Source organism: Simochromis diagramma, unplaced genomic scaffold (genome assembly GCF_900408965.1).
Source record: "Simochromis diagramma unplaced genomic scaffold, fSimDia1.1 OVJJ01000097.1, whole genome shotgun sequence".
In the NCBI taxonomy this organism is placed as follows: domain Eukaryota; kingdom Metazoa; phylum Chordata; class Actinopteri; order Cichliformes; family Cichlidae; genus Simochromis; species Simochromis diagramma.
Window position 1 is genome coordinate 130,480 of NW_024387319.1, and position 13,201 is coordinate 143,680.

The following is a 13,201-nucleotide window of genomic DNA, read 5'->3' on the forward strand; positions in this document are numbered from 1 at the left end:
ATTCCAGCTGCCAGTCTTTTAGGGTCTGTCTCTACCAGCTTTGCACATCTAGAGACTGAAATCCTTGCCCATCCTTCTTTGCAAAACAGCTCCAGCTCACTCAGAACCACTTCATAAAGTGGTTGTTCAGGTTTAAGCAGTGGGAGGCGAAAACCTAATATATCCATAAGTGATGGCTTAACATTCTGCATTCAAGTATAAGTTTGTCTAAGTCCGCCATTGTAGAAATTCATTGCACCGAAAGAAAAACATGCACAGTGTGACGTCAAAATAGGCGCACACCTTTGACGCTGCGTTTTCTCAGTTTTCCTCATCCACACGTAAATGCAAAAACTTGAGTTTTCGAAAATATCCACCCTGGCAGGCGTTTTTAAAATCTCCGTTTTCAGCGAACGAAAACGAGGTTTACGTGTGGACGAAAGGTGTAAACGCATAGAAAAATCTGCGTTTTCAAAAATACTCTGGTATGTGTGGACGTAGCCTTATTCATTATTCAAGGCACAAACGAAAGTCATGTACGCGTGCAACGTAAAGTTAGGTGAGTGTGCAGGGGCGGAGCGTGGGGGTGGCTTACTGGGCTTCAGCCCGGGTTGTTTTGTCAGAAGCCCGGGGTATTTTGGAGTGTAATTTTTTCATAGTTAGATGCCTGGCTGACAACTGTATAAAACAAAAAGTACACACAATATTCGAAGCACATAGTGCACACTGTGGGAATTTACGACTGTGCGTGAATCCCCCCTGATATTGGTATGATCCGAGCTCAGACACTAAGCGACTGAGCGAGGGGGCGGGGCAGCTGCTGCCCGTCAGTGCGCTGTTGTAGAGACGGAGCCAGCCATACTAAGGAGAGCTTAAGTTTGACCAGGTACCAAAGCAAATCATTCGTACCGTACAAATAATGTAAATATGACGGTGCATCACGAAAGATTGATATCAAACTGATCACTTGACCAATATTACGTTACTTGCTCTTCAAGTGAATCAACAAATGGCGAAATGAAAAGCCGAACAAATGTTATTTTTTTAGAGAGTCTTAGCTTACGTGTGTTTATTTCATATTTTCAGTTCTTACCCTCCCCGACTAAATCGGTTTCAGTTATGTACTGAAATATAAGAATGGACATTAGAGGCTTCTTTCAAAGAAAAAACTCAGGTAAATGTTATTTTATATATTATGCTTTGTATGTTGTTCAGTATATTTCTATGCAAAACGAGGGATTTCAGTACACAGCAGGATATTCACATTTGTAACCAGATATTTACATACACTTTAGGGAGAAAACATTTTTACTGTACAACATCAATTTAGAGTAAACTTTTGTTTTAGATAAATATTGAAATATATTTTGAATTAGTTGAATGTCAGAATAAAGAGAGACAGAGCTTTCTGTTTTTTATCACTTTCATCAAATTTAGGAGTACATATACACTAAGTTTATTGTTAATTAATAAGAAAACTGCAGACGATTCCATTCTGAGCTGAAGAAGCTTCTGATAGGTTAGTAGAGTCCATGTGAGTAAATTGGTGGCACAGCTGTGGATGCATATAAGGCAAAACACAGAGCCTGTTTCTGTGACATGGGAACATCAAGAGATGTCAACCAAAACACCAGAAAAAGAATTGTGGAGCTCCATAAGTGTGGCTCAATTTTGAATACAATTTGGTGCCATTTGCAATTAAGAAATACAGATAGTTTCTCTCTTTACTCTTAAAGTTAACAAATATGTTTTTTATATTTATCAATCTAAAAAAAATAAACATTTAGTCTGATTTGATGTTACAATTAAAAAAGTGTTTGTGTTTTTATCTGAAGAGTTTGTAAATATGTGGTTTCAACTGTATATTTGATGATTGTCAGCACAAAGAGAGAGAGGAACAGAGAGGGAACAAGAGCAGGTGAGACACACATGTTAGTCAAATGGTTGTTTGCCAAAAGTATCACTGTATCATAGGTCCTCATGTATCTCGTACCTAGTGTTTCTTTTTAGGTTTGTTATTTTTCAAATTCTATATTTATTAAGTTATGCAGGCTTGTTTGCACAACAAGGCTGAATAATTATATAAACTTTTCTGAATCTAAATATTGTACTTTGGTAAAATTAAAAAATAAATGTAGTGCAGGTCTATGATGATTTTTAGTGCTACTATCATCTAGTTCTGATTCTGGTTCTGTCTTGGTTAAGTCCTAAGTAGTCCTGATTTTGAACTGTTGTAGTCCTGTTTTAATTCTGGATCAGTTCTGGGTCTGGTTGAATTGGGGTTTAGTCCTCGTGTCTTGATACAACCCTGACTTTGTTCTGCCTTGCTGCTTAATTAAAAAACTAGTTTAAGGTGTGCACATGTGATATATATTTTTCCCTATATGAAGTCATTCTTTTTTGAACAAAACTCAAAACAGAGCCAATTAATCTTTCAGTCATTTCTACCCCCCCCCCCCCAAGGGAAAAAAAAATCCCACATCCCACATGCATACTACCCTTTTGGGCTAAGCCCCGGGTGTTTCAAATGTCTGGCTCCGCCTCTGTGAGTGTGCAACGTAAAGGTGAATGTGCAACGTAAGTCACGTGGACATGCCGCGTGAGCATTCGAACTGAGTCTAAAGTTTTCGTGTGCGAATTGAAGCGGGTGCTCTCCAATCATCAAAAGTAACAAAGTCCCTCGAGGAACCCTCGAAGCGTTAGGCTAGCTTTGTAACAGAATATAACAGAAAAGTATGAAACTCCAGCTGAGTTGTAAGATGAAAAGTGGACACAATTTCGGGCTCCCACATTTTGTCAGAAACTGTACATTAACGAGTTTTTTACTGTTATTCAAATGCAACTGTGGAAATAACAAATAGAAGAAAATTCATTCATTCTTACCTTATACTAATCGTGGTGCAGGCCAGTGCAGTGCATGAACTGATGCCTTCTCCGGTCAATTCCGCTGAGAGTAAATCTAATGTCCCGCTCTACTGTACAAGACAATGGTTACCTGGAGGGATGTACCACTGTGAGAGGGGGGCTGCGGAATAGTCCAAGTGATCGCTGCTTTAATTTCCCGCTCAACTATACATAAATTGCAGGTCGACACGATTTTTCAAAGCTGGTGAACTAGACCAAAGTCATTGATAACAAAAGAACAATAAATCCACTTTCTCCGGTACTTTATACCCGCTCAGTTGCAATGCAATTTAATGCACTACTAGAAATCAATGGCTTTTTGATGGTGTCCGGCGTGGAATGATGGTCAACTATAAATAGACGTTTTCTCGACATTGTTGTTGTCACCTGGTCGACTACAAATAGATCAAATATCAATGACAAAAAAACAACGGTAAATCAACATCATTTCAACGTCCCTATAGTAAGACCATGGGTTTACCACAGTATTTCAATGTTGTTACAACAGTGACATTTCAACCCTGACCATAACGACGGATTGGATGAAAAATCAACATCGATTCAATGTCGTCTTGCTATCTGGAATCTTTTGATTGGTCGACATGGTACATTTTTTGACCATTAGGAAAGGGTGGGGTTTTTTGGTTTTGTCTTCGCTCACAGGTGGAAAGTGCTTTATGGCATTTTCCTTATGAAACACAGTTTTTACCGTTTCTTCCCACAGTAAATATAAACAATGATAGTATTCAGGAAGAAAACCAAATATTTCATATATTTTTAACATAACTCTGGTTTTACGTGGCCGATCAACACAATTTAAAAACTCCATCAACGCTGTCATAGCCTGATACCACAATTTTTCTTAAAAATGCCAGCCAAGTGCCAATTGCTTTACACGTAATAGAGGATTTCTCAAAAGGGTCTGGATTGGTCCTAAACTTAAATAAATGTCAATTATTGCCTGTCAAAGAGTGTAATGTTCAGAGTATTTGTAATATAACAGTTAAAAATGAAGCAACATATTTAGGTCTGATTATCTGCAAAGATCCAAAAGACAGAATTTTACTAAATTGTCCCCCAATTATTAAAAAATCTCAAACCAAATTAAATCAATGGTTGCAGAGAGATTTAAGTTTAAGAGGAAGGGTATTGCTCTCAAAAGCAGAAGGTCTGTGTCGACTGACTTATGCAGCAATTTCTCTGCATGTGGACGGCAAAACTTGTAAGGATATCGACCGAATGCTCTTCAACTTGCTCTGGAAAAACGGGACACATTACATTACATCAGAAAAAGTGTATTGATGAATGACTATGAACACGGTGGTCTCAATGTTTTGGATTTTACTACTCTAAACAATACATTTAAGATTAATTGGGCTAAACATTTTCTTAAAAATCCGGTATCCATTTGGAAGTTTGGTGGTCTAAGTTATCTTAGGTTGTGATTATAATATAGATAAGCTTCCAGAAAACCTTTCGATGTTTCACAAACAAGTTCTATTAGCTTGGTCCCTTATATATAAACACAACTTTACACCCCATACGTATTCAATTTGGAATAATAGGAACATAGTGTATAAAAATAAATCTTTTTTTTTTCTAGGTGGGTTGAGAAACGGATTGTTTTAGTGAATCAGCTGTTTAATCCTAATGGGCAGCTTATGTCCTATTCAGAATTCTTAAACACCTATAAATTTCCAGCCACACCCAAAGAATATGCCATATTTTTTGATGCAATACCTACGGGTATTATAATGCTTTTTAAAGGTATTCAACCTTGCATATCATCTGTTTCTCTCCCCAACCCTTTAGATTCGCACATAGGAAGAATCTTTCTAACAAACCGTAGTAAAAGTAATAAGAATATCCGTGCTTTGTTCCAGACAGAATCTCTAACTATTCCACATGTGGTCTCTTATTGGAATTTCTTTGTCAGTGACATTAACTGGAAAAGAGTATGGACAATTCCTAACAAGTATCTGGTAACGAATAAAGTGAAGGAAGTCTCATTTAAAATACTGCATAAATTTTATCCTGCTAATCATTACGTGACAAAGTTCAAAAGGGACATAAATGTGAACTGTGGATTTTGTGGAAGCCATCCTGAGACTGTGCAACACCTTTTCTGGATCTGTTCATACGCTAGAACATTTTGGAAAGACTTCAGTAGATTCATTGCTGGACATCTCTATAAAGACTTTACTGTGAAATGGGAAAATCTTGTATTTTGTTTCTTTCGAAGGCAAAAAAAAGAAGATGTTTACTTTATAATAAACTTGTTAGTTATCTTAGCTAAATTTTATTTTCACAAATGCAAATACAGTAACAAAAAACCTAATTTTAAACATTACTTTAATGATGTTTTATGTTACATAAAATTGATTAGTGGATCACTCAACAAAAAGGCTATGAAAACTATTACTATTTGTAGTAATTACAAATTATTTGAATGTTTGTAATTCTTTGTATCACACCCTCTGGCATATGTTAATTTTGTTCTGGTTGTATACATGTTCTGTATACTGTTTCTTAATAAAGTTTATTTTAAAAAAAAAAAAGAAAAAAGAGGACGCGGCTCATGAATTTGGACACCCCCCAAATGTAGCTTCTGAGTCACGTGACCGCACAGCAACGAATCACAGCAGAGCAGAAAATGGGGCGGAGCAAAGCAAGTGTGCAAGAGAGGAGTCCAGCAGAGAGAGCTGCTTTTTCATAAAACGGGAGTAAAGTAGTGAACTTAGAGGAGAGAAACGAACTAAAGTATCGATCATAAACCACTACCAACGTTTGGATCGATATCTGCATCGATCTGCCCACCCTTGTCTCCTGGATCGTAGCTGAGATCAGCGTGAACCACGTGGGTCTCTGCTCCCTGATCTGTTTCCTGTGTTTGGAAAGAGTTCCAGCTTCATCGCGGAGTTTCTCTCGGTTTGTGGGCTCATCTAAAGGTAAGCACCGAGCTAACTTTACTGTGAGTTCAGTTCATGTTGAGTTTAGCTCCTGAATGAGGTCTTCTGCTGCTCTCCTCGCTGTCTGTTCACAGTTTATTGTGAACACGTTGAGAGAAGAGTGAGAGAGTGTTTGGAGAAAAACACCAACTAACCATTAGCTCAGCATGCTGGGAGAAGTTGAGCGTTCGCTGGCAGAAAGTTGGAGCAGAAAAGTCTTTTCAGCAGCCCTGCAGTATTTTTTTCTGCATGCACCAAACCTCTACAGCCTCATTACCGCGGTCACTACATCCACGGTTGAAAAGTATTTGCGCACCTACTAGTGATGGGAATTCCGACTCTTTTTAGAGAACCGGCTCTTTCAGCTTGACTCACTACAAAGATCCAGCTCTTTTGGCTCCCAACCAGCTCTTCATGTTGTTTTGTTGCTTTAATTAAATTATTATTAACAACAATATAAAATAATGCACAAAACTAATTACTCATGTTAAAAAAACACACATAGTTTCACTTATATATGTTTATTAGGCTGCCGCAAACAATTATTTTGATAGTTGACTAGTCACCGATTATTTTTGCGATTAGTCGACTAATCAGATCATGCATCCATTGGACGTACAACATACAGCTTATTGCACCAGCAGCATCTGTCTAATATAACTATCATTAGCTTACAGCTTTAAGTGTTTAAGATATGTGCTAACTAAAAATAAAGACAAGATGATAGTGTATTGAATTTAAATGAAATTTGCAGGTTGTTTCAGTGAATTTTACTAAACTCAGCCGTCTGTTCCTTGCTATCTAAAATATAACAGGACACCGGAGTATATTCAGTTGTCTGCTTTTTGGGGCTCAGGGGATTGGGAAGCGTATCTGTAACCGGAATGTCGCCGGTTCGATTCCCGGGCTCTCTGTCCTGTGCCCAAGGACACAACGACCTTGGGTGAGACACTTCACCCTACCGCCTACTGGTGTTGGCCAGAGGGGCCGATGGCGCGATATGGCAGAAAGAATAATAAGAGTAATATTAAAAAACTAGCTGCCGCCATTGTTGGAAACTGAGCTGGGCTGCGCTATGAATTCTGCGACACAGCTTCTTCTTCGGGGTTTAACGGCAGCTGGCATCCTTTTACATGCAGTGCTGCCATCTTCTGTTTCAGTCCGTTATTACACTCTTAAATCCTGCTACTTATTCCTGCGTCTTTTGGGATCTTACAAAGCTTCAAACGACGCGTCGACTATTAAATTAGTTGTTGACGGTTTTGATAGTCGACGTAATCGTGACTAGTCACAAGTTATAGTTTTAACACGGCTGAATAAACGTCAAGCAGACAACTGATTATCAGAAGTGTGAGATGCTCGAGAATATACTCAGGCGTCCTGTTATATTTTAGATGCAATAAGCTGTACGTTGTACGTCCAATGGATGATGATCTGATTAGTCGACTAATTGCAAAAATAATCGGTGACTAGTCGATTATCAAAATAATAGTTTGTAGCAGCCCTAACATTCGAACAGGCTTTTCCCCGCAGCACGCTGTGTAATAAATGCTCACAAAGAAAACTGCGGCTGTTACAACTTACAGGTCTCTGAGTGTCCAGCATTCAGACGGCTACCTGAGGACACTCATGTGAGAGAAAACCTGCTCACACAGATATGTAGAGCCAAATGCTGTCAATAAAGCCTCTGCAATGTTCTGAAGACAGTTAAACTTGTGACGTCCAGCAGGTGAAAATGCACACTCCATGAACACGCACAGCTGTGGATTCCAGCTGCGTCCATAGTTCTGCAAACTTTGACCCCCACAGAGTCGAGTTTTTCAGTTCAATCAGCTGCATTTCGATGTCTGAGTTAATGCGAGACAAATCCAGCTGCTCATTAAAGCTTTCTGGTTTCATCAGAAAAGAAAGCATTGGTCCATATGCTTAAAAGGCTTGAAAACACATTGTGAATTCTGTCTCGAGTCTTCAGATGTATCCCTGTATTTCCGTGGTGCTAATGGTAGGCTAAGTTATATTTAGCCAATTGCAAGTTGAATCTGGTAGTTGGGGTTGTTAGCTAAGATACCGTCATTAAGAAGCAGCACAACTAATGTGTCTACGCGAGCTAATTTGCAATGTGCACAGCTGGCCCGGCCATTTTATTTTTTTAATACACCTTCTCAGATAATTTCACTGCGTGTCGTTAATAGTCGACGCGTTGTTTGAACTTTTGAAAGATCCCAAAAGACGCAGGAATAAGTAGGGGATTAAGAGTGTAAGGACGGACTGAAACAGAAGATGGCAGCACTGCATGTACAAGGATCCCAACTGCCGTTAAACCCCGAAGAAGTAGAAGCTGTGTCGCAGAATTCATAGCGCAGCCCAGCTCAGTTTCCAACAATGGCGGCAGCTAATTAGTTTTAGTATTACTCTTATTGTGTGGATGCTTCAAAGGCATCCACACTATTGAGTTCCTGTTTCTCTTTATTATTCTGGTTGCTTCGGTACGTATTTCGCCACTTAACTACTCCCTCAGTTTTTGTGCTATTTACACCGTTCGAATCTTAAATTCTGCTCTTTCTGCTCTTTTCTGCTATGACTTTTGGTGCTCCGCACTCCTATACTTTTTGAGATATTGAGTTTTTATGCAATATTTTTTGCCCATTTCTTCTACATTATCCATGGGGTGACTGATTTTGCTTGCCGGGATGAGCTGTGTTTTAGCTCAGTGAGATGAGCAGCCGTTCTCAGACTGGGAGGCCCGGGTTCATATCCCGCTTAAGACAACAATCTTTTCAGTTATCAATTCAACTTATTTAACTCTTATCAACACCCCAACACCTTTTCCTTCACCCCTTTTCAGCAGAATTGTGAGTTTTTTCACCCCTTTTCAGCACAAATCGCAACTTTTTCAGGTGTTTTCAGCAGAAACCTCTTTTAAGCAGAATTTTAAGATAAGATAAGATAGAACTTTATTAATCCCTCGGGTGGGTTCCTCTGGGAAATTCGACTTCCAAAAAAAGCACAGCAACGACCGAAGTTACAGTTACAGAATTGTTATGTATATATATATATATATATACACACACACACACACACACACACAAACATATATATATATATATATATATATATATATATATATATATATATATATATATATATATATATATATATATATATATATACAGAGACAAATATAAATAAAATATACAAAGGGGATAAATAGAATAAATAGGAATAAAAAATAAAAATACAAGTGAATTGCACATTTCAAGTATTGAGGTCTATTGCACTGTTGACTATTTACAAAAGGTATTGCACAGTGAGGTGAAGAGGCACTACAGCTTAGTTGTTCCCCCCTCCTTTGTCCTCCTGTCTCCCCTCCCTCTCCCCTCCAGAGAGGAGTTAAACAGTCTGATGGCGTGTGGGACAAAGGAGTTTTTAAGTCTGTTAGTTCTTGTCTTGGGGAGAAGCAACCTGTCACTGAACAGACTCTTCTGGTTGTTTATGGCCGTGTGCAGAGGATGCCCAGCATTGTCCATAATGTCCAGCAGTTTCTTTAATGTCCTTTTCTCTGCCACTGTCACCAGAGTGTCCAGCTTCATGCCGACCACAGAGCTAGCCTTCCTGATCAGTTTCTCCAGCCTGGATGAGTCCTTCTTTGCTGTGCTGCTCCCCCAGCACACCACAGCATAGAAAAGTACTCCAGCAACCACCGACTGGTAAAACATCCTCAGGAGCTTCCTGCAGATGTTAAAAGACCTCAGCCTCCTGAGGAAGTACAGTCGGCTTTGGCCTTTTTTATACAGGTGCTCTGTGTTGCATGACCAGTCCAGTTTATTGTCCACCCACAGCCCGAGGTACTTGTACTTGTTGACCACCTCCACCTCCTCCCCCTCTATCTGAACCGGCAGTGGACCTTCTCTGGACCTCCCGAAGTCCACAACCAGTTCCTTGGTCTTTGAGGTGTTGAGTTGCAGGTGGTTTGTGTGACTCCATGCGACAAAGTTCCTCACCAGACTTCTGTACTCCTCTTCCTGATCATCCCAGATACACCCCATGATGGCTGTGTCGTCTGCAAACTTCTGAATGTGGCATAATTCAGAGTTGTAGCAGAAGTCAGAGGTGTACAGGGTGAAGAGAAGAGGGGACAGCACAGTTCCCTGTGGTGCTCCTGTGCTGCTGACCACAGTGTCAGACGTGATGTCCTTCAGCCTGACGTACTGTGGTCTGTCGGTGAGGTAGTCGGAGATCCAAGCCACCAGGCAGGGGTCCACCTCCATCCTGTTCAGTTTCTCCTGAAGCATACAGGGCCGGATGGTATTAAAGGCACTGGAAAAGTCAAGAAACAGGATCCTGACCGTGCCTTTTCCCCCATCCAGGTGTGAGTGGGCTCTGTGTAGGAGGTACAGGATGGCATCCTCCACTCCGACATCTGCCTTGTATGCAAACTGTAGTGGGTCCTGGGCATGTTGTACCTGTGGTCGGAGGAGGTTGAGGAAGAGCCGCTCTAGAGTCTTCATAAGATGTGACGTCAGTGCCACCGGTCGGAAGTCATTCAGCTCATTGGGCCGGTTCCTTTTAGGGACCGGGACGATGCAGGATGTCTTCCATAGGGCGGGCACTCTCCCCAGTCGCAGACTGAGGTTGAAGACTCGTTGTAGCGGCTCCCCAAGTTCAGCAGCACACGCCTTAAGCATCCTAGGACACACCTTGTCTGGGCCTGCTGCCTTTCTGGGGCGAAGCTTCCTCAGTTGAGAGAGAAAAGAAAAAAATGCAGCTGTGATGAGTGTGGGAAGGATTTTACCCAGTCTGGGAGCTTAAAAACACACCAACTCTTCAACAGTGGAGTTAAAGCGTACAACTGTGAGTTGTGTGGAAGGTCTTTTACCTATAGACCCCCCCTTTGTTTTACAAGAAAATCTTTGTGCTCCTCCCCTGACATACACATCACATTTTTCAAACTCCATTGCAGTTTATTTTACACCTCAGACCTTTTGTAAACAATGAAACAAAAGTTAACTAAAATAAATTACAGGTTGCAATAAAATAAACCACTAAACAAACCATCTTTATGGTGTAGTTATTTCATGTATAGTTGTTTGTTTGTTTGTTTTACTGTGTAATAATATTCAACACTGCTATCAATACATTTTTCAAAAAACATCTGTGCAAAATGGGTTTAAAAACAAAAACAACTGTGGGATACTGTTCTTCCGTGATTTGAACCAGGGAAACAAATTGTGGCAGGATCAGCCTGATATTATTTGTATCCCACTGTAACTTAACTGTATAAAGAGCTAATATCACCAAAATGTCATTATAAGAAGTGTTTGTGAAATAAAAATAAAGAATGTGGGATACTGTTTGTCCCACAATTGGACAGCCAGTGCGTGCTCCCTACACAGGGGAAATAAATTCTGTTAGTGATACATACTATGGCACCACCATGGTATGTATAATTTAAGTCAGACTATAGCCAGACTTTCAGATCCTCCCTGTTTGGAGGTAACGCTCCCTGATTCCTAAATGTACTCTTTTTCCTGTGGATTAAGGTTTGTTGCAGGTTACACAGGGATAAGTGTATCCAGGTTTTCCTTTCAGCAACTTCAACTGCTTTGGGTTTTGTCTTTTTTTGCTGTTGTTTTGTTGTTTGTTTTTAGCAATACCTGATACGGTCCCTACCACCTGGGGCTCGACCATGTCTTGCTTTTTATGGCCTTGATGCTTACCCAATCTTCAGGCTTCACTGGATTAGTGGAGTCCCCTAGGTCCTGTAGGGGGATTACATGAGATAATTACAGATATCTTTAACTACATCTTTTTTTAAACTGGACTAAATTTGCTTCTTCATCCTCGCCATCCCTAGAGAATGGTCTCAGTTTAGTTCAGGTAGTCTATATGGTCAACTATACACAATCTCAAATGTAGTTATTCTCATGTAAAAGTAGGCACTCAAACCAGTTCCTTCCTGTCTCCAAATGATTTCGTCCTATACTTGGATTTTAAAGTGCCATTGTGTCTTTCTACTACGCCTGCTGATTGTAGGTTGTAAGAACAGCTGCGTTTCACATTTATTCCCAGATGTTTTGTTAGGTGTTAGATGACCTGATTCATAAATAGACCCCCATTTATGTGTACTTTTTACAGAAATCCATGTTTAAATGTTTGAACGGTTCTTTTGATCGGGGTATCTTTCCCCTTTTGGGTCTGTCCTGACTCTGAGGGTTGTTCTTTATGTACATTTCACATCTAGCACATTTTTTTAGTAGTTAATAAATCCATAGGTGTTAAATGTGTTGTTTATCATAGATGCATCCCTCCTGTTGAGAGTCATGTAGGAGAATTGCTCAAAATTGCATATTTATATACACTCTTAGGTAAGATGCACTAGCTTTCTGCTAAGTAGGTCCTAAACATTTCAAATTGCACTTTTTTTTACTCCAGAGATGTTTTTCTGGGTTTGGCGCATGTTGCTGTATGCCTCACAAAATCTCTAAGTCTAAATCTTGTGTGTGATTGTTCTAACATAAACAGTTCCATCAGTTTCCCTGACTCTGTGGTTGCCTTCGGTGTGCAGCACTGCTACAAATTGCTAACTGTTTTGGCAACTACAGGTTGTCTACTGTTGCCGAGTATTATATGGCCATGGAGGTAGCTACAACTGCTTGGAGGTTGAGGTTGCTCTAGACATTGTATCGATACAGTGGCATTTATAAATGCACACTAGCTCCTACTATGCTTCCATCAGTCTGAAAGAATATTTGTCATTTAGAACAACTCAAGAGTCAACCTGCTCCCCAGTTGGTTGTATTCTGGTTATAAATCTATAGAACAGGAAGGTTACTGAGTGCAAATGTAATAGTTAATTAGTTAAGGAATTTTTTTTTTAAGTATGACTTTCTCTCTATGTAGACAGCAACAGATATGTGATTTTGAATAATTAGAAACATATTGCATGTAATTACCAACCTGAAGGAATGAGGATGAGGATATAGATGTATTGGCAAGACAGTCATTCAAATCATAATCTCTTGATTTGCAGATACATTAAACAAAGCTGAAGTTAAGTATTATAATTATACAGAGTCCCAAGAATGTGGCAGGATAACTGGAATATCAGCATTCATAAAACATTCAGAAATATGGTCACTGGAAGAGGGTGGGTAGGTACCAGAGAGAAGAAACAGACAAGTACCAAACGGCAATGTGTGCTAACTAGAGGTCAGCGATCTGTCGGCTTCAGCCCCGACGGCGGCTCCGTGTCCATGTGAGAAAGGGGACATTTTACTGATTCTGATGCATCGGCGGGTCCGCGCTTTATGTTTACGTCTTTGTGCAGAATTCGTGTTCCTGCTCTCATTTACTGTTTTAGCTGTTTGGTG

The 13,201-nt window shown here is 39.9% G+C and overlaps 1 protein-coding gene across 1 annotated transcript in view; it reads right to left on the bottom strand.

Moving 5' to 3' along the window:
- LOC120717279 (zinc finger protein 708-like) overlaps nt 1-13,201 on the bottom strand; it is a 274,392-nt gene that overhangs the window by 57,860 nt on the left and 203,331 nt on the right. The window lies entirely within an intron of this gene.